We start from the raw sequence: 27580 nt of genomic DNA on the forward strand, positions 1-27580 counted from the left end.
AGGTCAGGCTGCACAGTGGACACCTGTACAAAATAGCACGTCTATATACATGGTGACAGGGGACAATGGCACAGAGCACAACTTATGCTGTAGACACTGACAGTGGCCACGTTTATGATGACACATACACCACTGAGGAAAAGGTGCCCCAGGGGACAGTAGTGGGCACGCAACTACATGCTACTGAATGGTAATGACTGCAACACACGTCACCATCCCTGCACTATGTGTATCGCACACTCATGCACATCATGTCACAGGCCACTACATAGGACATGCGCGCTGTAAGGCATGACACATGAGAGACCAACTCCCATGTCTGGAGTCAGCATCAGTGCCAACTGACATGGAACCCACATGCAGTGAACTTGACAGTGCACAGGCAAGGTCCCACAACCTGTTACACACCACCCCCACACATGATGCTACAGACATTGTTCCCGTGGACAAAGCGCCAGCCTACATTACCCTGTGAAGGAGTGACTACACACAGACCAGGGAACACATTGCAAGGAGGGGAAGGGTGGCAGGGGCACAGCGCTATACTGGGGCAAACAGGATCTGCACAGCACCTTTAAACCCTGCCAGTGGATTCATGCTACTGTGCCCTTACAAATGCCGGTGACACACACCAAACACACATGTACCTACCCCCTTCCGGCTGCTGCATCGCCTGTAAGCGCCTCTCCAGGTCTGGAAAGACCACCGGCAGCACACGCCTGTGGAGGTGGCTCAGACGGCGGCGGCCGCGGTTCTTGTGGCTCTCAGGTGAGTCCCCCAGCAGGAGCCGTGCAATCCTCCGCGTCCAGCACCGGATATCCTGCCAGCGTTTCCTCACCTGGGGCAGGCTCCGCCTCCGACCATCCACACCCCTCACGGCACTGACGGCGGTCAGCCAGATCTGCTCCTTGGCAGTGGCGCCTACCTGTGAGGAGGAACAAGTGACACCACATCAATACACCAGCCACATGTCACAGAGAGACATATGGGTACAAATTAGCTGGTTACAACAAGGCATGTCATGCAGCCAACGCATTGCACCTTTGTCATAGGGACATCATCCCCTGGTGAGGGAAAAAGCACTACGTGCCACAGTGGGTACACAGGTGGAATGATGGCAATGTCACAATCAATGATCAAGGCTCACACTGTGCATCACACCCACCCCTCCTGTCTCAGGGCACTGCTGTGAGTGATAGGCCCCCACCCCTCCTGTCTCAGGGCACTGCTGTGAGTGATAGGCCCCCACCCCTCCTGTCTCAGGGAACTGCTGGGAGGACTCCACACCCACCCCTCCTGTCTCAGGGCACTGCTGTGAGTGATAGGCCCCCACCCCTCCTGTCTCAGGGCACTGCTGTGAGTGATAGGCCCCCACCCCTCCTGTCTCAGGGCACTGCTGGGAGGACTCCACACCCACCCCTCCTGTCTCAGGGCACTGCTGTGAGTGATAGGCCCCCACCCCTCCTGTCTCAGGGCACTGCTGTGAGTGATAGGCCCCCACCCCTCCTGTCTCAGGGCACTGCTGGGAGGACTCCACACCCACCCCTCCTGTCTCAGGGCACTGCTGTGAGTGATAGGCCCCCACCCCTCCTGTCTCAGGGCACTGCTGTGAGTGATAGGCCCCCACCCCTCCTGTCTCAGGGCACTGCTGGGAGACATCAGGCACCCCCCCCTGGGACCCCCCCGACAGTACATGGCATGTGTGTTACACCTGGACGCAATGGCAGAAGTCACCACATAGGGACAGTCTGTGGCAGTGGCCTATGCACTCACCTGATAACCTGGTCGCCCATACAGCATGGAGTACTGTGGGAGGATCACATCCAGCAGAGCCATGTTCTCCTCCAGGGTGAATGGCTGTGTCCTCTCCACAGCCCTTGACATGGTTCCAGGGAATCAGTAGCAGCAGCTGGGTCGACGAATGCAAAGATGTGCAGGCAAGTGCTCCCTCATGGGACCTGGCTGCCTTATATGTGCCCTTCTGCCCAGTCTCATGCACAGGAGTACAGAGAGATTGGTCACTCACATTTGCATCCTATGTTTCCACCAATCCCTTCAAACCTAGCAGTCTGTGGGTTCTCTATCGGTTTCATTCTCCTGCATGATGTCAGCCCCACAAACACATTGCAACAAAGTAGACAAATCCCAACTGACTTCTGCTGTGCACCTTCCAGAACAATTTCGAATTTTGAACTTGGTCTCCATGACAACCAGCATGCATGTAGGCCTTAATACTTGTCCCCTATGTAATTTGGAGCATCACACACAGGTACGGTGCGTGTGGGGGCCCTAGGGCACCCCAAATGCATGGCAACGGCCCGTACATGCATGCCTACGCTCTCCATCACTTTTGGTCTGCACGCGTATGCGTACCCGTAGTGGTACGGACCGTACACTCGCATCTACGCTCACTATCACTATGGGTCTGCACGCGTATGCGTACCCGTAGTGGTACGGACCGTACACTCGCATCTACGCTCACTATCACTATGGGTCTGCACGCGTATGCGTACTCGTAGTGGTACGGACCGTACACTCACATCTACGCTCTCCATCACTATGGGTCTGCACGCGTATGCGTACTCGTAGTGATAGTGAGCGTAGATGTGAGTGTACGGTCCGTACCACTACGGGTACGCATACGCGTGCAGACCCATAGTGATAGTGAGCGTAGATGCGAGTGTACGGTCCGTACCACTACGGGTACGCATACGCGTGCAGACCCATAGTGATAGTGAGCGTAGATGTGAGTGTACGGTCCGTACCACTACGGGTACGCATACGCGTGCAGACCCATAGTGATAGGGCCGTACACTCGCATCTACGCTCTCTATCACTATGGGTCTGCACGCGTATGCGTACTCGTAGTGGTACGGACCGTACACTCACATCTACGCTCTCCATCACTATGGGTCTGCACGCGTATGCGTACTCGTAGTGATAGTGAGCGTAGATGTGAGTGTACGGTCCGTACCACTACGGGTACGCATACGCGTGCAGACCCATAGTGATAGTGAGCGTAGATGCGAGTGTACGGTCCGTACCACTACGGGTACGCATACGCGTGCAGACCCATAGTGATAGTGAGCGTAGATGTGAGTGTACGGTCCGTACCACTACGGGTACGCATACGCGTGCAGACCCATAGTGATAGGGCCGTACACTCGCATCTACGCTCTCTATCACTATGGGTCTGCACGCGTATGCGTACTCGTAGTGGTACGGACCGTACACTCACATCTACGCTCTCCATCACTATGGGTCTGCACGCGTATGCGTACTCGTAGTGATAGTGAGCGTAGATGTGAGTGTACGGTCCGTACCACTACGGGTACGCATACGCGTGCAGGCCCATAGTGATAGTGAGCGTAGATGCGAGTGTACGGTCCGTACCACTACGGGTACGCATACGCGTGCAGACCCATAGTGATAGTGAGCGTAGATGTGAGTGTACGGTCCGTACCACTACGGGTACGCATACGCGTGCAGACCCATAGTGATAGGGCCGTACACTCGCATCTACGCTCTCTATCACTATGGGTCTGCACGCGTATGCGTACTCGTAGTGGTACGGACCGTACACTCACATCTACGCTCTCCATCACTATGGGTCTGCACGCGTATGCGTACTCGTAGTGAGAGTGAGCGTAGATGTGAGTGTACGGTCCGTACTACTACGGGTACGCATACGCGTGCAGACCCATAGTGATAGGGCCGTACACTCGCATCTAGGCTCTCTATCACTATGGGTCTGCACGCGTATGCGTACTCGTAGTGGTACGGACCGTACACTCGCATCTACGCTCGCCATCACGATGGGTACACATACGGCAGCACTCCCACAGTGATTTGGGAACATGCACAGGCCCTCTCAGCAGCAGTACGGCGGATTTTACACATCACTGTGGTGATAGGCGACACACATGTAGGAATAGGGCGGACATACTTGTCCATGGATGGACATACTTGTCCAGGAATGGACATCAAGGCATCGTCTGTGCATTACCACATGTGTGGGGCACAGGTGTCACAGGCTGTGATGTGGAACATGCCTCCTGAGTGGAGAAGGCACCAGATGTATGATGAGATGTGTACATGTGTACTGTGTGAGGGTGCAATGTGTGCCAGGCATGCCCTTGACTCCTTTGACATGTGTGCATGTGGGACTGCGCACTTGGGGTGAGCGTCACTGGCATGGCACGGACACCAACACACGGAAGTGTCCCATGATGCCCGGTACAGGGGTCATGACACATGACTTATCACTACCCACAGTGCACAATGTGACTATGCCATATATGTGTCCGGGATTTACATCAGGTTGATGTTGTAGCACCCTCAAAAGCTGCAGCCGTTGCAGCAACCAACATGTGGCTGTGTGTAGATTGTCATTGCACACTGTTCCCAACACCATGCCACATGTGTTATCGGATGTGAGGTGCACATGTATGCAAGGGACACGGAGTAGCGTGACAAGGCCATGTCAGCAAACTCACAAGGAATGTGTGGGGAGTCATGACATGTGCACCTTCATGGCAAGGTGTGTGGGCTGGACTAGTGTAATGTCATGTGACCTGTGGCTCAAGTGTTCCGCTGCCAGTCTCTGCAATCGGCATCACACTTCTGCTGATGTGTGGGTGTATGTCACTCCTGTCTTGCGTCGGGCAGTGCACTTGCACTGGGACACAGATATTTCCATGGCGTGGCATGGGGAGGTTCTCAATCACCGTGTGTAGCTGGGTCTTGGAAGGAGTGTCACCTTGCATCCATACGTGTCCTGGGCATGTAGCACATGCCTGACTCCCTATGTGGCATGTGTGTATTGCCAGATTTACATGTGCTCAGTAGACATGAGTTGTTCTCGTAGTGCACTCACTCTTCCTTGTCACTTCCAAATTACTGCAGAGCGCCTCCTGTTGCCCGAAGAATTCCAGACTTGGCCACCATGCAGGAGAATGACAGGATCTGGCTCTACCGCTTCACCCAACCGTTGATTCTGGAGCTGACGGCGAGACTGGCACCACACCTGCAACCGCAGCACAGGTATCCTACGGCACTGACACCCCAGCTGAAGGTAATGGCTGCCCTACATTTCCTTGCCACGGGTACCTTCCAAAATACCATAGCTCATGTTGGTGGCATGTCCCAGAGCATGTTCAGCGGTGTGCTGCATGATTTCTTGGAGGCCATGTTGATTCACCTGGATGACTTCATCAAGTTCCCAACCCCTGAACAGATGACTGAGGTCAAGCGTGGTTTCTATGCCCTGGGAGGGATGCCCCATGTCATTGGGTCCATAGATGGGACACATGTAGGTTTGGTACCACCACACGCACAGGAGGTGGCGTACCGCAATCGGAAGCACTACCACTTCATCAATGCCCTTGTGGTGTGTCTGTCCAACATGGTGATTTCACATGTCTGTGCTCGTTTCCCAGGATCAGCACACGATGCCTACATCATGAGGCGTAGCGGGATGCCTGATATGATGATGCAGCTGCGCAACGAACGGGCATGTGTTGTTGGTGGGTACAGTCTGTCTGTCCTGTATTCTGTTTGGCCGAGCAGCACTACCGCTTCGCCAGTTCTAACGATATCCATGTGCTTTCCATTTAGGGGACGCTGGCTATCCCAACATGCCTTGGCTGCTGACACCTCTCCGCAACCCCATCACGCCGGCCCAGCTCCGCTACAACACCGCCCATGGCCGGACAAGGCGAGTGATAGAGAGGACGTTTGGCATGCTGAAGAGCCGATTCCGGTGCCTCCACAAGACCGGCGGCGCACTCCCATATGCCCCGGCGAAGGTCTGCAAGATCTTCATGGTCTGCTGCATGCTGCACAACATGGCAGTTGAAAGAGCTGTGCCACTCATCCTGAATCAACATGACGAGGACCATCCACCCGTGGAGGACGAAGGGCTTGGCAATGGGGCTAGTGATGTGGAGGATGTGGAGCCGCAAGAGGACATCCGGACTCGGCTCATACGCGACTTCTTTGCTTAGTGGTGAGTACCAGTGTCTGAGTGTGCACGCCTTGGTCCCCGTGTGGCATGTGTTGTGATGCGTGTCTCCACCTGCATGTATGGCACGTGAGTCAGAGGTGTGTGTGGGTGTGTCACTGGAGTGATGGTGGCAGTGATGGTAGTATTTCCCCACTCATAATTGTGACCTAGCATGTTGTCATCCATACATGTGTCGAGTCAATGCACATGCAAGTGGCTGTGCTTTTTGTGGCTGACTTCTTGTGTGTCTCTCTTCCCCAGGTACCTGCGCATGCCGTCTTCTGGTTGCATTGTTGTGGCACTGCTATTCCTCATGGACATGGCATCGTGGGCTGACTCAGCGTTACAGGCACGGACACGTTTGGAAGTCTCCATGGGGTAAGGGATGCATCTGGGGTGTATTGGGTGCGGCAGTTGTTCACGATGTGTGCACACTGCCCCGGTCGGGGTTTGGTTCCTCTGCAGACATGTGGCATCCCCATGGGACACGACATGCAGCTGGGTACACCTGAATAGATGGGCTGCCTGGTTGTCAGTCATCAGTGATGGGATAGTGGATTGTGATGAAGGCATCAATGTGTGTGATACTGCCCTCTGACACATACGGTTAACAGTGTCTTGACATGGCGTGGGACTTCCACATCAGCGGATGTATGGTGTATGGCAGTCTCTCCGTGAGCAGCTGTGGGTATTTAGCTGTTAGCCGACACTTGTGTGCCAGTTCCATGGCTATCACGCATTTGTGCTGCAGAAGGGGGGTGCCAGTGTTGGAGCCACATGTTACTCCACATGATGTGTTCATGTGTACTTCAAGTTGCCTCTGCAATCCCAAAAACATGACTATTAAAGGTGTCCCTATGCCTCCAAGGTGCCTCTTCTCAGTCAATGCTGGTGTGTTGGCACGGTGCATCCTGCATGTCTGGCATGGTATTCCCTGATTGTGGCTATGTGTCAATGTGTCGAGTGGCAAGATGCAAGCTGTGTGTGTGTGCTGAGACTGTGTATTGGGCATGATGTCCATGACTGTGTGGGTATTGTGACATGTGCCATCCCCATGCATCCAACGTTGTCCATGACCCCATTCTCTGCATCCACCGGACTCAAGCTTGCAGGACATGGTTCTGCCACCTGTCTACACGTACCTGGGTGCCCCCCAGGACACGGGCCAGGATCCCTGACCTCTGCGCATGACTGTTGCTGTACTCAATGTGTCTGTCAGCACGGTTGTTCGGCCACCCCCTCAGCTGGTTCTGACCATCACGGGTGTGTATGGTGCTCCATGTCTGTCTTGCCTAAAAAACTGTGACCCATGTGTCCTGTGCCAGACTCAGGCCCCAGGGTGTGGATGGTTGAAGTGAACAGATGACTCAGGCATGTTTAGACTGTACAAGACACATGTTAGGTAATAATGCTACCAGCAGGCATCTACTCTTAATAGTGTGATTTATTATTGGGGGGGGGGGGGCAAAGTGAGGAGCTTTCCGGGATTAGGGAATCCAAAGTTCAGTAGGGGAGTTGGTGTCCTTGCCATTGGAAATCCTCAGAGTCCATGCCACAGTCTTTGTCAACATTGGTCAGCCAGTGACCAGCAGGGCCATGTGGCAGAGAATGTCTCTTGATGCTGTGATGCTGTTGCTCCAGTGGGCCAGGTGCCAGGCCAGGTGTCCTGGGAGATGGTGATGTAGCAGCCACCCTCACGGTCCTTTCCGTGGACGACCCGGCTTCCTGCGGGAAACCTCAGCAGCAGGCCGTGACGACGTCTGGAATGCTCCGTCGGATGTTTCCTCCTCCTCCTCATGATCCCTCCCTGTGGGTGGTGATGTTCTCCGCCTTCTGGCACAGGGAGGGTCGGCCATGGTGTCGGCCATCCGACGGAGTTTAGCGTGAATCCCCTGGGACGCCGTCACTTGCTCAGCCTGTCTGTCCTCCATCCTCCGTTGGTGTAGCTGTAGACAGGCTATTAGCTCCGCATGTTGCTGGGCCTGCTGGACCTTGATCCCCTCGAGGACGGACACAACCTGGGCCATGCCCGTGGTGTCCTGCCGGTATGAGTCCAGGATGTTACGGACATGGGAAAATACCGGATCCCCAGCCAACTGGTCAGGCTCGCGCCTCCGCCGTCCTCCACTCCCACCACCCCTGCCCACTTGCGTCTGGCCTGCACTTGTGGGCACATCGGGTCTCCGGGACCCCTGAGGGGTGGCATTGGCGTTGTCGCCTGCCTCCTCCTGGGTGCCCGGGACACCGTGTCCCTCCTGGCGAGCCTGGCTGCATTGTGGTGTTGGGGCAGGGATCCTGGGTGTCTCCTGGGATGTGGCAGGAGTGGGGGTGGTGGTTGGCACGGTTGTACCTGACGCAGGTGCTGCAGGTGGTTGGACACCAGAGGGGCCAGGTCGGTCGGGGTCGTCCGCAGAGTGGTGAGAGTGGTCGCTGCCGGTGGGATCGGTCTCCTGCAGATCCGGGTCCTGTGAGTGTTCCCCCCCAGTGTTGGGGGGTGCAGCACGACGTTGACCTGTGTGTGAGAGAGACAATGTTAATTTGGATCCATGCAACATCCATGTTTCATCCGTTACAAAGTTGGCACATTTCCTCTTGGAATTAGGATCTGTCTTGCATTCCACTCACAGTGCACTTGTGCATGTGTGTGTCCCTTGGGCACCAATTTGGCCCCTTTAACTATGTGTGGCACAGTCTTACTTGCTGCGTCAAGTGTGACTGCAGTCAGCAGTGGAGTGTGCATGTGTGCCGAGCTATGCATTTGCGCCTTCCTTGTAGCACTGTACATGTGCACATGGAGTGGATCCACACACTTATATGATGCAGGTGGCTGTCCTTGTGCTCGTGTACAGGTTGTAACATGGCCCTGCGTTTTGCCATGATGAAGAGGGGGGGTTCTGGCACTGGCCACCCTTGTCTACATGCACGCAGTCCACCTGCTGACGAGCAGACATTCCCACACACCAAAGGACTGATTTGCTCTCCCTGTGTCTCCCTCCTTCTCTGTCCCCCTCTCCCTCCCTCTCTGTCCCCCTCTCCCTCCCTCTGTGTGTCAGCCTCCTCCCTGTGTCCATCTTCCTGTGTCTCCCTCCCTCTCTGTCCCCCTCTCCCTCCCTCTCTGTCCCCCTCTCCCTCCCTCTGTGTGTCAGCCTCCTCCCTGTGTCCATCTTCCTGTGTCTCCCTCCCTCTCTGTCCCCCTCTCCCTCCCTCTCTGTCCCCCTCTCCCTCCCTCTGTGTGTCAGCCTCCTCCCTCTGTCCATCTTCCTGTGTCTCCCTCCCTCTCTGTCCCCCTCTCCCTCCCTCTCTGTCCCCCTCTCCCTCCCTCTGTGTGTCAGCCTCCTCCCTCTGTCCATCTTCCTGTGTCTCCCTCCCTCTCTGTCCCCCTCTCCCTCCCTCTCTGTCCCCCTCTCCCTCCCTCTGTGTGTCAGCCTCCTCCCTCTGTCCGTCTCCCTCCCTCTCAGTCCCCCTCTCCCTCCCTCTCTGTCCCCCTCTCCCACCCTCTGTGTGTCAGCCTCCTCCCTCTGTCCATCTCCCTCCCTCTCAGTCCCCCTCTCCCTCCCTCTCTGTCCCCCTCTCCCACCCTCTGTGTCCCCCTCTCCCTCCCTCCGTGTGTCAGCCTCCTCCCTCTGTCCGTCTCCCTCCCTCTCAGTCCCACTCTCCCTCCCTCTGTGTCCCCCTCTCCCTCCCTCCGTGTGTCAGCCTCCTCCCTCTGTCCGTCTCCCTCCCTCTCAGTCCCCCTCTCCCTCCCTCTGTGTCCCCCTCTCCCTCCCTCCGTGTGTCACCCTCTGTCACCTTGGCCCAGCTTCCTGGGCACACACTGTTAGCAGATCTTTGAGTGGCCCTTGGCCTGTTGATGTGAGTTTGTTTCTGATCTCCAGGCACCCATTTTGTCTGCTGTGTGTCTGTGCGCTGCTGCTGTGGTGGTGTGTGCTGCCACTCTTTCACACTGTTGGCTGTTCATTAGCTGCTGGCATGTGCAAAACAGTGCCTTCACCCCCATGTGTTGATGCAAGGCGTCCGCCATTTGCTGGCAAGTCATTCCTGTGTTGGGACACAGTGTTTGTCTGGCTGTGACCTAGGCCATATGGGCAGAGGGCATTGTTGTCTGCTTTGGAGTCGCACTATGTGATTCTTGGTGCCCAGCCTCCCGCCATCCGGGTTACCGTGTCATGTGTTGTTGTCTTCTGTGGCCTGTGACTTGACATTGTCCAGCTGGGTGCATGGGGCATGGTGGCAGCAGTGGCATGTGCCTGCTCATGGAGTGTGGTTGAGTAATGCGATGGCTTGTGGTGGTTGCGTGCCTGTTATAAATTTTGGTTGTGGTTGCAGTTCCCCCCATGTGAGGTGCGTTGTTTGTGTACTCACCCGGGTCTCGGAGTCCTTCTACTCCTTCAACTGCCTCCACCGGCAGTATGGCCATCACCCTCTCCTCCCAGGGATGGTACTGTACGGCTCTGCGGGAGGGCCCTCCTCCGGTGGCGTTGGCCTGGTCGTGTTCCTCCTGTCTCTTGGCTCTGACCCTCCTCCGCAGATCGTACCACCTGTTCTGGCAATCCTGCTTGGTCCTCCTGGTGTCCGCAACAGCATTCACAGCATCGACGATGGTCTGCCACATGGCTGTTTTGGCTGCCTGGCTGGTGCTTCTGACCAATGTTCCAAAGATCTGTGGCTCGACTCTGAGGATTTGATCAACAAGGACCTCCAACTCTCGGTGACTGAACTTTGGATTCTTGGTAGTGGGCATGGTGAGGGGTGTGGGTGGGGATGGTGTGGGTGTGGGGGGGGTGTGGATGTTGGGGGGGGGTGTGGATGGTTGTGTGTGTGTGTGAATGTGATGAGAGGGTGTTTGTGAGGGTGGTCGTGTGAAGGTGTGCAAGTGTAAGATGTGGTGTCGCTTGTAGTCTGGTTCTGTGGTGTCTGGCAGCAGTGGGTCTGTTGCAAAGGCTCATGGTTTGTGTGTGTGGGCCCTTTTCATTGGTCCATGGGTGGGTGTGGCAGTGTTTGAATTTTGGGTGGGTGTGTTATAAGGAGTGGTGGTGTATTGGGCCTCTGTTTGTTTTTGACAGTTGCAGGTCAGTGATTGTGTTATTTTAGTGGTTGTTGGCCATGTTTAGTGGCTGTGTGCCTTTCGAATGGTGTATTGTTGAGTTGTTTTGTTTTGTCCTTGTTGTGTACGTGCGTTTTGAGCGTGTGTACGGTGTGTACATGGGCCATTTGGTTGTACGATTTTGTCCTTGTGTGTGGCTTTGTAAGACTCGTACATGCGGTTGTGATGTTGGGGCATGGGGTGCGCTCCGTACTTAGGAGGTTGTGTTGGGGGTGCGCCAGGAACGTACTGGGGTGGGGGTACGACTGGAACGTACTGGGGTGTGGGTAGACGGGGCTATGACACGTCCTGGGGTGGGGGTGTGGCTCGCACGTACTGGGGTGTAGGTACACGGGGGGTACGACACGTACTGGGGTGGGGGTACGACTGGAACGTACTGGGGTGTGGGTAGACGGGGCTATGACACGTCCTGGGGTGGGGGTGTGGCTCGCACGTACTGGGGTGTAGGTACACGGGGGGTACGACACGTACTGGGGTGGGGGTACGACTGGAACGTACTGGGGTGTGGGTAGACGGGGCTATGACACGTCCTGGGGTGGGGGTGTGGCTCGCACGTACTGGGGTGTAGGTACACGGGGGGTACGACACGTACTGGGGTGGGGGTACGACTGGAACGTACTGGGGTGTGGGTAGACGGGGCTATGACACGTCCTGGGGTGGGGGTGTGGCTCGCACGTACTGGGGTGTAGGTACACGGGGGGTACGACACGTACTGGGTGGGGGTACGACTGGAACGTACTGGGGTGTGGGTAGACGGGGCTATGACACGTCCTGGGGTGGGGGTGTGGCTCGCACGTACTGGGGTGTAGGTACACGGGGGGTACGATACGTACAGGGGTGGGGGGGTGTACATGGACGGTGGTACGACACGTACTGGGGTGGGGGGGTGTACATTGACGGTGGTACGACACGTACTGGGGTGGGGGGGTGTACATTGACGGTGGTACGACACGTACTGGGGTGGGGGTACGACTGGAACGTACTGGGGTGTGGGTAGACGGGGCTATGACACGTCCTGGGGTGGGGGTGTGGCTCGCATGTACTGGGGTGTAGGTACACGGGGGGTACGACACGTACTGGGGTGGGGGTACGACTGGAACGTACTGGGGTGTGGGTAGACGGGGCTATGACACGTCCTGGGGTGGGGGTGTGGCTCGCACGTACTGGGGTGTAGGTACACGGGGGGTACGACACGTACTGGGTGGGGGTACGACTGGAACGTACTGGGGTGTGGGTAGACGGGGCTATGACACGTCCTGGGGTGGGGGTGTGGCTCGCACGTACTGGGGTGTAGGTACACGGGGGGTACGACACGTACAGGGGTGGGGGGGTGTACATGGACGGTGGTACGACACGTACTGGTGTGGGGGGGTGTACATTGACGGTGGTACGACACGTACTGGGGTGGGGGGGTGTACATTGACGGTGGTACGACACGTACTGGGGTGGGGGTACGACTGGAACGTACTGGGGTGTGGGTAGACGGGGCTATGACACGTCCTGGGGTGGGGGTGTGGCTCGCACGTACTGGGGTGTAGGTACACGGGGGGTACGACACGTACAGGGGTGGGGGGTGTACATGGACGGTGGTACGACACGTACTGGGGTGGGGGGGTGTACATTGACGGTGGTACGACACGTACTGGGGTGGGGGGGTGTACATTGACGGTGGTACGACACGTACTGGGGTGGGGGTACGACTGGAACGTACTGGGGTGTGGGTAGACGGGGCTATGACACGTCCTGGGGTGGGGGTGTGGCTCGCACGTACTGGGGTGTAGGTACACGGGGGGTACGACACGTACAGGGGTGGGGGGGTGTACATGGACGGTGGTACGACACGTACTGGGGTGGGGGGGTGTACATTGACGGTGGTACGACACGTACTGGGGTGGGGGTACGACTGGAACGTACTGGGGTGTGGGTAGACGGGGATATGACACGTCCTGGGGTGGGGGTGTGGCTCGCACGTACTGGGGTGTAGGTACACGGGGGGTACGACACGTACTGGGGTGGGGGTACGACTGGAACGTACTGGGGTGTGGGTAGACGGGGCTATGACACGTCCTGGGGTGGGGGTGTGGCTCGCACGTACTGGGGTGTAGGTACAAGGGGGGTACGACACGTACTGGGTGGGGGTACGACTGGAACGTACTGGGGTGTGGGTAGACGGGGCTATGACACGTCCTGGGGTGGGGGTGTGGCTCGCACGTACTGGGGTGTAGGTACACGGGGGGTACGACACGTACAGGGGTGGGGGGGTGTACATGGACGGTGGTACGACACGTACTGGGGTGGGGGGGTGTACATTGACGGTGGTACGACACGTACTGGGGTGGGGGGGTGTACATTGACGGTGGTACGACACGTACTGGGGTGGGGGTACGACTGGAACGTACTGGGGTGTGGGTAGACGGGGCTATGACACGTCCTGGGGTGGGGGTGTGGCTCGCACGTACTGGGGTGTAGGTACACGGGGGGTACGACACGTACAGGGGTGGGGGGGTGTACATGGACGGTGGTACGACACGTACTGGGGTGGGGGGGTGTACATTGACGGTGGTACGACACGTACTGGGGTGGGGGGGTGTACATTGACGGTGGTACGACACGTACTGGGGTGGGGGTACGACTGGAACGTACTGGGGTGTGGGTAGACGGGGCTATGACACGTCCTGGGGTGGGGGTGTGGCTCGCACGTACTGGGGTGTAGGTACACGGGGGGTACGACACGTACAGGGGTGGGGGGGTGTACATGGACGGTGGTACGACACGTACTGGGGTGGGGGGGTGTACATTGACGGTGGTACGACACGTACTGGGGTGGGGGTACGACTGGAACGTACTGGGGTGTGGGTAGACGGGGCTATGACACGTCCTGGGGTGGGGGTGTGGCTCGCACGTACTGGGGTGTAGGTACACGGGGGGTACGACACGTACTGGGGTGGGGGTACGACTGGAACGTACTGGGGTGTGGGTAGACGGGGCTATGACACGTCCTGGGGTGGGGGTGTGGCTCGCACGTACTGGGGTGTAGGTACACGGGGGTACGACACGTACTGGGTGGGGGTACGACTGGAACGTACTGGGGTGTGGGTAGACGGGGCTATGACACGTCCTGGGGTGGGGGTGTGGCTCGCACGTACTGGGGTGTAGGTACACGGGGGGTACGACACGTACTGGGGTGGGGGTACGACTGGAACGTACTGGGGTGTGGGTAGACGGGGCTATGACACGTCCTGGGGTGGGGGTGTGGCTCGCACGTACTGGGGTGTAGGTACACGGGGGTACGACACGTACTGGGTGGGGGTACGACTGGAACGTACTGGGGTGTGGGTAGACGGGGCTATGACACGTCCTGGGGTGGGGGTGTGGCTCGCACGTACTGGGGTGTAGGTACACGGGGGTACGACACGTACTGGGTGGGGGTACGACTGGAATGTACTGGGGTGTGGGTAGACGGGGCTATGACACGTCCTGGGGTGGGGGTGTGGCTCGCACGTACTGGGGTGTAGGTACACGGGGGGTACGACACGTACAGGGGTGGGGGGGTGTACATGGACGGTGGTACGACACGTACTGGGGTGGGGGGGTGTACATTGACGGTGGTACGACACGTACTGGGGTGGGGGTACGACTGGTACGTACTGGGGTGTGGGTAGACGGGGCTATGACACGTCCTGGGGTGGGGGTTCGACTGGAACGTACTGGGGTGTACCTAGACGGGTGGGGGTATACATATACGGGGGGTACGTGTCGGACGTACGGGGGCTGGGGGGAGTGTTGGGCGCGTATGCGGGCACATGTCTCCATGGTTGCTGTAGGAGTTCGGTGCGGACGGTGTTTTTTCCATACGGTTGTAACCTCGGACGCACGGGATGGATCGTGATTCCTAGGTCGGACTTGGTTTTTCACGTTTGTAAGGTAAATCGTCCGAGGACGTGTCGGACACATTTTCCGACCCGGGGACGTGTGGGGAATGATTCCCAGTGCGGTTCGTATGGACTTTTTACCATGCGAATCGTGATTGCCAGTTCGTACGGCACTTGTACGATTCGTACGGTAAAAAGACCCGATACGAGTCGCACGGGGGAATTTTTTACCGGATCGTGATCGGCACCATAATCTTTCCTTGGCAATGCTGGAAGAAAAAGGAGAATCTTCCTGATGACTGCCTGCTAAGAGATGAAAGGAAGACATGTGTAGTTCTCTAAAGAGATTGGGTGTGTGGGAGGACAGGGACACCAGAGTTTTAAGCAGAGGCCATCATCGGGTTTTCATGAAAAAGGCCTTGGCACCATCCATTCCCATGACAGAGGGTTTAGAGGGCTCTAGCCCTGACCCTGGGTTGCTAGTATGGCTCAAGTAAGCTATCAGTTGCCCAGGCCCAACCAGTTAAACTATACCACAAACTTGATTTTGAGTTATGTCACCAAACTTGAAATACAAGGTGTCACATTGGAAAGTCCAATACTATTATACTTGGTCCAATAGCATATTGCCAACTACAGCTTTTAGAGTTGTAATTTAGTCATTGGACAGTATCGTGATATCTCCAGCAGCATTCATGAGCCCTTGCTGTGTATTAGGGCAAATGAGGGATTTCAATCCTGGCTGATCACTGTAGTGGTATCACGTGAAGAGGCACTTAAATGGCTTTTAACCAACCATTTAAATGGCTTTTACACCGACCTCTCCCAAGTTTTCAGATAACTCAAAAGTGTTGAAAGGGCAGGTGCTTTACACCCAGTGTCTCTTAGTCTTCAGTGAAACTAAGAGGTGGTGTAATGGCAGACGCCAAGCCTCATTCTTCACCACCCTCATCTCCACTGTGGAAAACAGAGGTGGAGCAGATGACACTGCTGCTACACCAATGTCTCTTTCCATGAGATGCCGCACCTTTGCTCTCCTTATCCAGCTACCCCCTCTAATGAACTCCTTCATTACTGTCTCCCCAATGCCATGCCATCCCTACTGCCACCTTTTCCTCCTGCCCCTCGCCCAACCTTCCCTTCCATTGCATTACTATTCCCCTTAAATACCTTACTACTTTCCTCTGACCTTACTTTCCACTCATACCCTGACCTTGACCTCTCAGACCCTCTTCCCATGCCCCTTCCTCCTAACCATACTCCCCTTTCCAGTACTAAGGCCAGAGCAGTTCTGCTTTTAAGGACGGAGTGTTTTGCAATCCGCGATGAGGTGACGTCTTCCATGACACAGAGTCTAAATCCTCAATACCAAATACTCCGAGTATTCACCTACTTTGGCCACGCCCTACGTGAGCACTCCACTCCATGCAGAGCTTCTCAGCATTACATTGTCACTTTTTTGTCTCGCAGTGGTTCAGGTGCCCCACAGATGTGCTTGTCACATGTCAACGCCTTCAGGAGCGGGATTTCTTATGAGAGACCACAGCCTCTGTGTCAATGCCTTCAGACATCGGTCTCTTTATTGCAAACACAGCCTTGTTGTCACTGAAACTCCAGATTTACAGGACACAGTGAAAAATCATGCCGAATAACAAGAAAGGGCGTTGGTGACATGAACGGGAACTGTGCACCTTCTAAGGCAGGGATATTTCCCCGTGCTGTTTAAACGCAGCTCATGACTGAGGAAAGACGAGCAGTCATCAATGTGGAGAGCCTAAGCAGGAACTGCACCATCTGAATAAGGTCCTCCTCCAGCTAGGCTGAAGGAGGTCAACATGTTGAGCTGAGGTTCGCACCTAAGCCCTCCTCTTGCTGCTATATTCTGGAGTCAATATATGCGTAGATCGACATTAATGACCCTCAATATTGTGACATACAACCCACGCCGGATGTGAGTTTGAGATGCAAACAGACATTGAGCAATGTGTGTTATGTTGTACCTACTGATTGCCAATCAGTTACATTTGCTTGCCTTTTTGACCGAGACAGATGCCACCTTGGTGCCAATGTGTGCTCTTCAAACTCAATTTTTGTTTGTTGAACGTTGATGAATTTTTCCCTCCAAGTAGAGGTGCCAAATGCAAGTGACCCCGTGCAAAGTGAATGTAAACTGTTTACCTTCATATTTAATTTCCCACTAAATTCAAAGAGCATACCACTCTAAAGTATTCTGGGGGACTCACTCAAGCACACTTTAGTTTGCATATTAATGAAGGAAGATATCGCTGAGCAAGCAGACCGAACCATTGTTATAAGCTGAGGCCTCAGACAGCAGCACTATTGCGTAGGTTACGTAGATCGAGCAATCTCAGCCTTTGGAAAGCAGAGCAGTCCCTCGAGTATAGCACTCATGTGAATATTTGGGGGTTAATAGGATGCAAATTGCATGTATTTTAATTTTTTATCCCGTATGACCATGTTTAAATGACCACTTAAACCATTCTCTCGCTTGTTCTGTTTTTTCTCTCACTACTCTCACTCTCCTACAAATTCCATTCTTTCTTATCTCATTTTTGTTTACTTTCTCATTCTACTATTTCCACTACTTAGCTCCTAAGTATGCCTTTTAACTCCTTTAAATCTTCCTAGTATCTATCTCAAATTACTGTGTTACATTTAAGGAAATTAAATGCACAGCCCTGTCGTTCCCTTAGAAATTCAAGAGAACCATTAAATCACTTGAATGTGAAGGAGAGATTCAATTAGTCCCTGGCAACAATCTGAAACTTTAAACATCACTCCTGCTTCTTTTCTGATGGAACATAGCAAGAACAAGCTGTGAAAATTGCTCAGGGTCACACAAAGTGTCAGGAAAGAGCTGGGAACTTGTCACGTGGGGCCCAGCCCCTGTATTACTCTTGTGCTCTGCAATCGTTTTTTTCCCGATGGCTGCTCCATCATAGAATTTCAATATTCAGAGTTAACTTTTTGTTTATTTTTTTATTTCTTTAGTCACATTTGGCTGAGCCAGGTTTAAAGAATCCAAATCAAACTGTTAGCTAGGGAGAGGGTCAATTGAAATTTATGAGAACCATTCAAGCTGCATAGAGGGATGAGGCAGGGCTCTCTACTGTTCTCAATGAGATTTGTCCTGGCACTGGAACCTCTGACATGTTGGATGCATAATGATGCACTGGTGAGGGGTCTGCATTGGGATAATGCCTGTAGCGCATCTCCCAATATGCAGAAGATATACTGCTAAATCTGGCAGAAACAGAGCTGACCATTGACCTTCAGATATTAGCACTCTTTGGTAGGTATTCATGTTTCCATAGAAATTGGGGGAAATCAATGTTATATCTTCGTGGTCATTGATGGGAGCACTTCGATGCCCCATCACTGTGGATACAGTTGGATTGTGATATTAGTGCATTCATTTCTCTCAAAATCAGTTCCTGAGTAAAAATCTCTACATTGAACTCCGCATGTTCAGAGAAGATGCTGGGAATTGGTGGAGTCTACAGCTGTTTCTTCTTGCTAGGACAGCGATGTTTAAAATGATTGTGCCACCCAAATTCATATATGCCCTCCAGAACACGCCATACTCAGTTCCTACGGAATGTTTTAAGAGAGTGGAAGCCGAAATAAGGATCTTGCCAAGGAACATGAAGCCGTCCAGAATAACACTCAGAAAGCTAGCCGGAGGGGTCCATGAGGGGGCAATTACCCTCCTGCACATTCAGGCATACTATTGGGCCAACCAGCTAGTAACAGTCAATGAGTGGAGCTTTGATTCACTGGATGCACCCTCTTAGAGAATAGACAGAAATGCTATAGAGCTGCATGGTTGCTCAGCTGCATTGTATAGGCAATGGAGCAGAACTACCAAACATAGTCGGTGATTAGAGCATGGCGTAGGCTGTCCGGTTTTAGGTTTAAACCTATAATAACTGATAAAACCTCACTGAAAGAGCAATAGCCCTCACCAGTGAAAACATATAAACACTGAAAAAAACACCTGCACACCCACAAACTAAATGCCATTCAAAGTATGGAAAAAGAGAGTGAAAGTAATTTTTTTTCTTCCGGAAGGGGCCAATACAATGGAACTTTGTTATACAGGCTAGCAGTAAGAAAGTCTGGGCTAACATTATTCTGCTTGAGTTTTGCTGTTTAGGGATGCCACTAAAATATTGTTTCTTCTTCCTATTGTTTTTTTCAGTTTTGGTATAAAGATGCAGGCTTTGAAGCATGCTTTAGATCTTGTTTAATTATTTTAACTGTAGAAAATCAGGAAATATCAAAATCATATTTGATATTTTGGCTGCGTTTGATTCTTTCGCTGATAGGTAAAATGGCTGGTTTCATAAGAATCTTTCCTAATATGTGTCATCACATTTAAAACCCTTAAGACATCAGCCCCCAGTCTCTAGTGAGTCAGTATTGATAGTAGGTGAATTTCCAACACCTCAGGCTTTAAACATTCAATGCAAGGTATAGTGACAAATATATGTGAAAAGAGCACTATCTCCAAGCATCTGGGATAGTGGTGAAAACATGACACCAGACTTTTGGAAAACATGGAACGCAGTGTCACTTGGAATGCTCTGCAAAAATGGTTCTTTCCAATTTCAACAAAGAAGATTGGAGTGATATTTTTTGTATTTGCAGTGATTCAGCTATGTAATTGATACCTGAGCTCAAGTGCTCCCTGTAAGAGATCCTTGCCACTTATTAGATGGTATGCTGAAAGCATCTTTACAATCTTCAGAGTTAATGAGGAACGTTATTGACTTTTTAGTCCATTCTGGTGCACTGTTTTCTTATGCACAGGAACTCAAACGCAAATATTTATAATTTTATGCTTTGTGTGGCATCAAAGAAAGAGTCCTCACAACTCCCTTAGCTGATGGTTCTCAGTCCAAGTGGCTATGAATGCTATATTATCCATGTGGCATCCATTTACAAAATTAATTATTTGCTGAGTGATGATGCCAAAGGCAAGAAATGTGAGGATTTTTGGTCACATATTGATAGTGATGAGAAACAAGTACACTCTACTGCATTCTTAGATTTTTACAGGGAAACATAACTGCTGTAGTGGACATAATAAAAACAACTAGAGACTGAAAACACACTTGTCTGCCAAGTCTTCAGCATAATTGGTGTAGATGTGAAACATCTCCTTAAGAGTAGGCTGGGCGACGCCTTTAGTGACTTTGGCACTGCAACATGTTCCATGTTAGAGTGCTTGCTACTTGGTAAGCAAAGCAATAGTGAAGAGCAATTCAGGAACTTTTATTTTACAATGTATGAGAAATGACTTGCAATGATGCATAGAAATGTCCCTTTCTCACCAATGCCATTTGAAGTCAATGAAACCTCACTGTGGTACTCTATTCTAGATCCCTTCCGTAAATTGGAATTTCCTCCATAGTTTCAAAAGTGCTGCTTCATTTTTGACTGCTTCAATAACTCTGAGGGCATAAGGGCCCAGCGCAAATGTTGCAGAACCTGCCCTGAGAATCACACTCTTCAAGTGAACCAGTATTGGCAAGGAAAGCTATGTCAGTGGCCAGAGTTAACAAATTGTGTACTGGCTGTTTTGGTGTTGCCCATCCCAAGTGCCAATGTTGAGAGGGCTTTTTCACAGAAGTTTACATGGGAAGGAAAGAGCGAGCACACATGACCAAAGACTCACTGAAGAAGTATTGTATGGTGTGTACTACAATAAGTTTAATTTGCAAAAATCCATTTGAACCTCATATACACTATACTTAAACTGTCTATATACCATGTGCTATCAGTGCAGCAAGCAAGCAATAATGAAAGCAAAATGTTCCATAAACACCGGAAAAACACTGTTTCTGTTGTTTTATAAAGGTGCGAAAATATGAAACCACTGATAACCACTGCTTTTTTCAAGGTATTGAAATCACTTGAAAACACTGAAAAAATCCCATCAGAATTTACCAAAAATGGAAACTGAAAACAGGAAAGCCTAGGCATGGGTCAGGCCCACATGATACTTAACATGGTAAGGGATCCTGACCATGGAGACACCACTGTGAGTGAGCGACCGGTTGTGTGAGGTGGGCAGCCTGTAGGGCTTTAACACATGGGATGTAATAGAAATCAGAAAGCTAGGAGACTTGTGGGGAAATGGGGGACATATACCACTAGAGATCTTAGAATTGGCGAATTCTGAAACATATACATTTCCGCAATTAAGACATTCTCTGACTGCCAATATCCAGAGGAGAACGATAATTGAAGCTGTCTCCTCATTGGAAGATAGGATATTGGCAGAGCCCCTCCTGCAGAGTGCTATGTTTCTAATATATTAAAAGATAATTAAAAATGCACCAGATCCTATAGAGTCCTTGAAGGAAAAGTGGGAGGGAGGCGGTATACTAGGAAGGGGAATGGAAAGAAGTTCCCCTAGGGAGGTATCTATGAGGACAGGTTTTCGACTGGTACAACTAAAAATACTACACAGAGCATACCATACCAGAAAACTCCTTGCAACGATAGACAGTGGGAGGACTGATGGCTGCTTAAGAGGATGTGGACAGAAAGGCAACTTCATCCACATACTGTGGGAATATACTTCACTTGGTGCCTATCTGTAAAACTCTCTTTCTTCTCATTTGCAGTTTGCTCCTTATGTAATCGTTTTTAAAGACTTATCTCTTTACCAAATATCTTGTTTCCTTCTTTTTCTCTTCTCTGTTTTTGTGCTTTCAGACCCCTTCTCCTATTAGCCTAACCTGGGATGGTAAGGGTACAGAGGAAGGTGCATCTTTGCTATTCTCTTTCCGCTACATTTATGAGATCAATAGCTTTTTAATTGTCTTTCCTGATTTTATGTTGGTAAAGTGATCTATTCCATGAGTGGGATAGATTGGCACTATAAAAGTTTTACTTCTCAGTCTGATGGGTGCTCTCAGTACTGGTTACTTTAATTTATCGAAAAAAACTGCTGAAAAGCATAAGAACCTAGTAAATTCCTGCTTTCTGTATAAAATAACACAAGGGATCACACGCGGGCCAATTTCTCAAATACCCATAAAGGCCCAGATTTATTAAGAGGTCATGCAGCGCAGGCCAACATGAAAAGTTGCTGGGCTGCTATGTGTGAACTATAGAGAGCAGAACTGATTCATTTCTTTAAAGAATTGGCGCAGTCCTGGTCTCTCGATTCACTGGTCACCTTTGTGCAGCCACGTGCCAACACAGGCACATATGTGCCAAAGTGCAAGGGTTCCTGCTTAGTGGTCTGCATAGTTTTTGTTCAGGAAGACATCCCTTCCAGCACAAAACACTATGCTTTAAGGCTATTTCCTCCATGTGCACGTGCTGCGGAGTGTAGCACACATGCAAAGAGAAAAACAGAGGAGAAATAACCATATTTCTCAGGGTTATAACAGCTGCAGGTAGGAGCTGGATTTGGCCGTTCATCACTTTTTCCGTGTCTACAAGTCTTTGTAGATATGGATTGGTGTCAAAATCCATGAGTGGTTCCACGGACACGCTCATGCACTACCCATGGAATGCCTCTCTGATGCAAAGTAACACAAGGAAGCGCACTGCGCTGTGTCCCCTTACTTTTTGTTACAAACCCACGCAAATCGCTATTTGCGTTGGTTGGTGAATTGCAAAGAGTAATTTGCACCAGTTCTGAGTTAAGAAAGTAGCACAAACTTGAAGCAAAGCCTTTGTAACTCTGGGCCATAGTGTTTGTTTATTTAATTACTTGGGAGTTTTTTGGACTGCTGCCTGTCCACTTTCACTTACTTTAGAGCTCTGAACCCGATACACTGTCTCTAGATATAACAAGCGATCATAGCATGCGGTAGAATGGATATCCTGACATCCTGTGCGGATATCTGACCAACATTTTAATCTGGGCTTGTAGTTATTTATGTTATGTATTCTGTATGTTGACAGAGACATCCTCAATAAAGCCATTTTCACTGCCTGACAAGACATGCATTGCATATTGTACTATGCATGAACCTAACGAGTGTTCATGACCACACTGTGCTGTGCTTATGATAAGGAGGTATTTATTGGGCTACACTTAACTGACCCCATCCCTATCATGTGGACCAGCATAGTACCAGGCACATGTTTTCTCTTGTAGTAATAAATGTTCAGAAGAGGCATGCGTTGCAGCCGGAGAGCCTTTCGATTGGTTCTGGTCAGCTGCCCAGAGATGGGAGGAATGCGGGCTGTAAAAGCAGGCCGCGCCCTGGGAAGTCCGCTGCGCCCCTCGGAGGGCCCCGGAGGCCCAGCCAGAGATCATCGAGAGCTGTGCAGCACCGGCCCATGTCTGCTCACGGACTCTGGCCTTGCTGCTTGCATTTCCCGATAGGCACCGGGGTTCTACTCGCTGAGGAATGTAAACACAAACCACGGGTGTGAGCTCGCAAATGTGCATGTAGCTTTCAGCCCCCAGAACGCCCCCGACGCTTTATGGGCCCAGAACTGTTACAGAGTTGTATAAAAGAATCAAAAGGCGGCGGATCTGAGAGAGTCCGAACCTCATTCCGTCCCGACCCCCAAATTGTGTTTTCCAGCGTGAATGAGCGCCCCACAAAGAGGTAAACTTGCAACACTGAGAAGTACAAATTTCGGAAAGGTAGCTCAGTGGATCGAGGCTGGACTGAACTCCAGGCTGAGATAAAAAAAAGTTTGGAAAGTCACAATCTGGACCACCAAAAGGCGCGGCGGCGCCATCCTAATGGCACATCGTGTGCTATAAAGTTGCTAGTTAACAGTACCAATATGAAGCATCTAGAGAAAACTCAGGGGCATATGACAAGGAGCAACCCCGCCGCAGCACCATTTTCTTTGACGCAGCGGTGGCGCAATCAGTTCTCCAAACTGCTCCATATTTACAAACTGACGCACTGGGACAGCTGCGTCAGTTTGTAGAGGCATATGCCACATTATATGTCCACCAGGTATAATGTATGCAGGGTAGGCGTTCACACGTTAATAGCCGCGTAGAACAGATGCAGTGAAATTTACAATTTTTCCTCTACTACTTGACTACGTCAAAATCCCTACGCCATCTCAAACCAGGTATAAGGATTGACGCAGGGCTTTTAACATGAGACTCACCTCTGTGTTCTGATGCATTCCTGGAGTTGCGTCAGTCTTATGACCAACTCCAGTAATGCTCCACTTTAGCTCCAAAAGATGCGGCCGAATTGCTGACGCATCCATGAATCCTTGCGCCACGGAGCACAGTATTGTGAATACAGCGCATCCATGGCATCATTAGGGCATTTGCGGCAGGCACGGAAATCCGACGCATCGCTGCTAATCCGTTAGTTCTTGGAAATATGCCTCCTAGTTTGTAGTGTTCCCAGTGTAAACAAGCACTAGCAAAGTCAACATCTCTCACCTATGTGAGAGCTATTAGCTTTGTCAATGTCTTTTAGCATAGTTGTACAGCAGCGCAGCTGCTGTTCAGCATGGCTAGAAGTTAGTAGAGTGTCGTAGAGGAGATTGGAGTATGGTAGAGTAGAGTGGGGTACAAAAGAGTGGGATAGAATGTAGTGAGGTAGTGTAGAGTAGAGGCGTAGAGTAGAGCGGCAAAGATTAGAGTGGCATAGAGGAGAGTGGTGTAGAGCAGTGTGGAGCAGCATAAAGTAGCGTAGAGTGGAGTGGAGCGGTGCAGTGGGGAGTGGAATTGCATAGCATGGAGTGGAGTAGAGAGGAGTGGAGAGGAGTAGAGTGGAATGGCATAGGGTAGAATGCCTTAGGTTAGAGTTGTGTAGGTTAGCGAGGCATAGAGGAGAGTGGCGTAGAGGAGAAGGAAGTGCAGTGGAGTGACATAGAGTGGTATAGAGTGAAGCAGAGTAGAGTGGCTTAGAGTGGAGAAGAGTGAAGAGGAGTAGAGTTGAGTAGAGTGTCGTGGAGTAGAGTGGAATGGAGTAGCATATAGTAAAGGGGTGTAGAGTGGCATGGAGTGATGTAGAGTAATGTGGAGTGATGTACAGTGGTGCAGAGTAGAATGGAGTGGAGTGGCAGAAAGTAGAGTGGAGTTGCATACCGTGGCACAGTTTGACTTAGAGTGCTGTAAAGTGGTATTGTGTGGTGTGGTATATTGTGGAGTGGCATAGAGTCGAGTGGCGCAGAATGGAGTGGTGTAAAGTGGCACAGAATAGAGTAGAATGGTGCAGAGTGGCATAGGGTAGAGTGAAATTGAGTGGAGTACAGCGGGGTGACGTAGAGTGGCATAGAGAGACGTAGAGTGGAGTGGCATATCTCTTTTTAAAGCATTTGTCATGAAGAAAAACATGTACTTGTTCTATGCTCCAGAGAAGAGCTACCATAAGAAATGAAAAGGAATTAATTGACACCTCTGGAACTAAATAATCGAAAGATTGCAATGAGAGTGACAATGAAACCAACCAATGGTATGTTGTAGTTGGGTTGAAAGCCCGTGAACAGTAAACAATACATCTCGCAGCACAGTGCATGCACTGTGTTGGCAAGACCTAGAAAGACAATGTTGCAGCAATTACCATTTACGTTTCTGGCTTTAACACAATTTACCCCCCTTAACAGGCTCTGGGGGGGAAGGCAGTTGTTATCTAGAAAAGAAAACAAGAACCAGGCAACAATCTGCAGCCTTTTTGAGACCATAAACCGATGAAATAAATGATGATGAAGTGCAATACCAGGCTAGAGGCAGCCAGCACTTCACTGAATGTGCATAGGTGATTGTGTTGTGTACAAGCTCCATCACTGAGCACCTGCTTCAAATGTGGCCATATTCCTACAAATACACGTTATCACAAGGGTAGTGCTGTAATTGTGGAAACATGGTGCAATGTCACAACAGTATTAACATATGTAGTATGTCATATTTTAGCCTTGTTACAGTCTTAAACTAACAACCAATAAAATTGGCAGAATACATTCCAAAGATGCAATGAAGGGTATATTCCTAGGCAATCACATTAGATATAAATATCAGCCACTAGGTCAAGTGATATAAAACTGAAAACGTTAGAAAAACTGTTAATGAAAACCAGTGTACCATACAATAATGAAGGTTAAAACATTTTTTTATTTATTATTGACAGTGTAAAATCATATTTTATGTTTAAATCAACGAAAAACTAAAACACAATTCAATTTCTAAAAATGTACATGAGTTTTATAAAAGAACAAAACTTTAACCAAATATCAATAGGAGTACAGACACAATGACATAAAAAACCTATTCAATAAACACAATGTAAAATAATGAGAGTGAATCAGAATATGGACATTCAAAATATATGAAGTTGCGGCAATGGATTATCTTCGACGCGCGTTTCGGCGCAATGGCGCCTTCGTCAGGAAAGCCACACAATGTTTCCTGAAAATCAAAGGTACACTGGCTTAACATATAAAACAATATAATTTTATTGATGTCTGGATGACATAGTTGCCAAAGAGATTGGCTTAGAATTTAGCAGCACTCTGTGACATCATGCTTATGTATCCCTTTTATATTCCTCCCCGACATATGCTATCGGCAATAGAGACGGGCTAACAGAAGGTGAAAAATTTGTTTGTAAGACCCCATGTCACCTTTAGTAATGCCAAGCAGTGAGTGAATGCACACAGCAGCTAACATTTATGTTACTGACTTGGTCCCATGCAGGGATTCATAGCACAGTTATTGTTGTTTCTGTGCACTGCGTATAACAGGTGATAATATTATGCACTATAATGGGCTCACGTTCACAAACTGCAGAAGGATGAATTGCTGTCAGGATCGATTCCTCGCTGAGCCATACTGAAATACCACATCACCTAATGTCCTATATAGTGGACCTTGGCTTTCAGGGAGAGATGTATCAAAGACTTGTGGGCACTTAGATTACTATGGCCTACAACAACCAGAATGCACTATGGAATACTGGTGCTTCTATGCTAGTCGTGTGCCGGGCTTCCCTCTACTTTAACGTTAACCATGCTGGAATGGGAAAACTTCGGTGCTGTTCTGGGACCCTGGAAGGCTGGTTTCTGCCTTCAAAATCCCCCAAAAGCTGGTAAGGCAGCTCACCCACATATCTGTATTGTATTCTTGCATTTCTATAACACTTCATTCCATTGGGGTGGAGCGGGATGCCAGTCTGTCTTTCATCGTCCCAAGTTTCATAAAATGAATAGCGCTACATTGAATAGTAACAGAGTTTTAATGCTGAGAGTAAAATAAATAGACATAACATTGATCATTGGGTTCCACCAAACAGTCTATTCACAGCCATTGATTACCCACCACAATTATTCTTGGTCTGAGAAAGTTCCTCTTTTGACATGGTAAGCACCCACTTTTGCCTGGTATTTGGTGTGGTTTTGATTGTAGTGCACAGGGTCCCGGCCAATCAGGTCCCCTGTGCCAGTGCTACTTGCCTAAAACGATTCCACAATTGTATCTTCAGGCCCCTGTAAGTGCCTAGTTAATGGTATCTGGTACGTATGGCATTGAGAAGGAAGAGGGTCCCCTAGGGACCTCTCACCCTCTCACCTAAGCTAGGCAGACTGCCACTGCAGCCTGCTTGGCCTGGTGCAGAGAAAATGACCAAG

This window comes from Triturus cristatus, chromosome 7, assembly GCF_964204655.1.
Source record: "Triturus cristatus chromosome 7, aTriCri1.1, whole genome shotgun sequence".
Lineage (NCBI taxonomy): Eukaryota > Metazoa > Chordata > Amphibia > Caudata > Salamandridae > Triturus > Triturus cristatus.